The sequence below is a fragment of the Hipposideros armiger genome, unplaced genomic scaffold (assembly GCF_001890085.2).
Source record: "Hipposideros armiger isolate ML-2016 unplaced genomic scaffold, ASM189008v1 scaffold_203, whole genome shotgun sequence".
Classification (NCBI taxonomy): domain Eukaryota; kingdom Metazoa; phylum Chordata; class Mammalia; order Chiroptera; family Hipposideridae; genus Hipposideros; species Hipposideros armiger.
In genome coordinates, this window is record NW_017731553.1 from 1,245,959 (window position 1) to 1,249,238 (window position 3,280).

Sequence of the window (3,280 nt, forward strand, 5' to 3'; positions counted from 1 at the left end):
AAGTTACCCACAATCCAAGGTTTTACTGTACATAGAAGTGGAATGGTTTGGTCATAAAGTATGCATGAGCTAAGCCTTAATAAATATTGCCAAATTACTCTCTGAAGCTGTTGTAGGAATTTATATATACTACCATCATAATTGTATGGTATTTGCCCTTGGTCTACATATTCCCCAACACATAGTATGGTAAGACTTTGAAAATCTTATGGGTCTGTTGTCACTCCAGATTCACACTTCTGTCTTTTCTAACCTGCTATATGGTCCAGGAGGTTGAAATGTATGCAGGACAGCAAAGGGTTACCTTGCCTCTGACTTCTATTTGGTTTCATATGGGGAACATCAGAAGGAAATTGAATGAAGGGCAGAATTTTCATTCCTTCACTCCTCTCTCTATGGAGTCACCACATCATGAGTTGGAATGATAACTTTATCATTTCTATTAGAGTGACCTTTTCCTTGCCAATTTGTAGGAATTCTTTACATATTCTGGATACCAATCATTTTTTTTCGGTTATGTGCATTGCACATATTTTCTCGCAATGTGTGGTGTGTCTTTTTACATAAAAATAATTTTGTATGAATTTCTTTAATTATAGTGGTTCTATTTATCACATCGTTCCTTTTACAATGTATGTTTTCTTTGTCTTTTTTTTAAAGATATTTTATTGGGAGAGCTCACTCAAGAATGTGAGCTCTGAGGGCCGGCCGAGTGGCACATTAGTTAAGAGCTGGCTTTGTATGCCAGAGGGCCCCGGTTCGGATCCCATATATGTGGGCCAGTGACACTGCCCTCTACAGCTAAGATGCTGAACAACAGCTCAACCTGGAGCTGGGCTGCCGTGAGTCGCTGGCGACGGCGTAGGCTGCAGTCCCTGTGGCAGTGGATTGCCATGGGCTACCGTATGTAGCCAGCAGCCAGCGTGAGCGGCCAGAAGCCGCTGTGAGCAGCCGTCCAGAAGCCGGCGACTGATCTGCCTCAACCAGGAAGAGCACAATGATAATGCCAACTTGGGCCAGTGAAGTGACGTCCTCCACAACTAGACTGAAGAACAAAAGGACAGCAACTTGTCTGTCCCCCTTTCCCCAATTCCCCAGCGCTGTTCCCATCCCCCAATTCCCCAATAAAAAAATCTTTAAAATAAAGAAGAGTGTGAGCTCTGAGCAACAGGGTCACCAGTTCAATTCACAGCCCAAGCTGAGCTGCTGCTGAGCTGCCAACAGGTGGCAGGATGGCTCAGCTAAAAAAAAATTTTTTTTATTGGGGAATTGGGGGAGAGGAACAGCGTTGGGGAATTGAGGAAGGGGAACAGACAAGTTGCTGTCCTTTTGTTCTTCAGTCTAGTTGTGGAGAACGTCGCTTCACTGGCCCATGTTGGTATTATCATTGCGCTCTTTCTGGGTGAGGCAGTCACTCGCCGGCCATTGGACGGCTGCTCACAGCAGCTCACAGAAAGCACACACCAGCTGCCGGGCAGCCCAACTGCAGCCTACACTGTCGCTGGCGACTCAGGGCAGCCTAGCTCCAGGTCAAGCTGTTGTTCACCATCTTAGCTGTAGAGGGTGCAATGTCACTGGCCCTAATGTAGGATCCTAACTGGGGCCCTGCTGCTCAGAGTTGGCATTCCAAGCCAACTCCTAACCAATGCGCCACTCGGCTGGGCATCTTTTGTCTTCTTAACAAACTATTCTTCTACTCCAAAGTCATAAAGAGGTTTTCCTGAATTTTTTTCTAGAAGATTAATAAAGTTTGATTTTTCACTTTAGACTTTTAAGCCACCTAGAATTGATTTCTGTATATAGTACGAAATAGAAATCCACATTTACTTGATTGTCATATGGGTAACCAATTTTTCAAGAACAAATGATTGAACTGTTATCCTTTCCCTACTATGAAATAATTCATGTTTCTGTTTCATGCTACTCTTCTCTTTATCATTCCAAGTTTAATGTAGGTGCTGACAAAGTGAACATGTAGACTTCACTTATCATCTAGCTATGTGAGTATCTCCCTGTAATAATTTCCTATTGCTGCTATAACAAATTACCACAAATTTGAAGGCTTAAACAACATAGGTACAGTCTCTAAACTATAAATTCTGGAGGCCAGAAGTTGAAAATCAGTCTCACTGGGCTGAAACCAAGCTTCCTTTGGAAGCTCTAGGTTAGAATTCAATTTCTTTCCTTTTCCAGTTTCTAGAAGCCTTCTGAATTTCTTGCATTAATTGGCTCATGACCTCTTCTTTCACATTCAAAGCCTTGGCAAGTTCAAATCTCTTTCTGTTGAGGTTTTAACACAGTCTTCTCTCTTCTGTAGTAGACCCTGCCTTTGCCTCCCACTTATAAAGTCACTTGTAATTACATTTAGGACCCATCTAGATAATCCAGGATAATCTCCCCATCTCAAAATCCTTAATTTAATCACATCAGCAAAACTCCTGTTACTATATAACAGTCACAGGTTCCAGGGATTAGGATCTGGATATCTTTGGGGTTATTATTCAACCTATCACACTCTTCATTAGTCCTGTGAACTTCTTAAGGGCCTATGGTCTTATTAGCCTTTAAATTCCTAGTGCATCCGAAGTAGCAAATATTCAGAAAACATTCTCTGAACAAATACAATTTTGTTTCATCTTCATGCTATGATTGTTAACTCCTTCAAGGAAGACTTTGTATCTTTAACTTCTTTTACACCTTCCAATGAATCTACAACACCATTGATCCCTAGTAAATTCAATACTCTTAAGGCAATATGATAGAGCAGAAAGAAGTCCAGAATCCAGTCTTGGTTGTATCATTTTTTAACAATGAATTTTAGGTCAAATTCATTTTTACTTCTCTGGATTTCTTTCTTCATTGATAAAATGGAGAGGAAGAGAGAGTGAGCCTACCTGGTGAGAACCCAAGCCCCACACGTCTGATTCATACAGAGCATTTCTGCTTTTACTTGTTTTATACAACTACTGAGCTTTTTTATACAAAATTTTGTTTGAAAAAATAAAAGGCTCTGCTCTTTTAAAAATTTTTGAAAATTCCTGTTCTCCTCACAGTCCATCATGGGGATTCTGAAACTCAGAGACTTGGACTGCTTTGCCTTCTTAGTTTACTTTCTAAAACCAGTGCCTTGAAATCATTCTGTTGAAACCACTTCCTTGAAACCGTTTGGTTGAAAAGGGCACCAGGACCACTTGTATCCTCATCCTAGAGGTTGCTGACATTCTCTCTTGTCTTAACACACAAAGGACAACTGAGGAAGCACTAAGGCATCATCTGAATA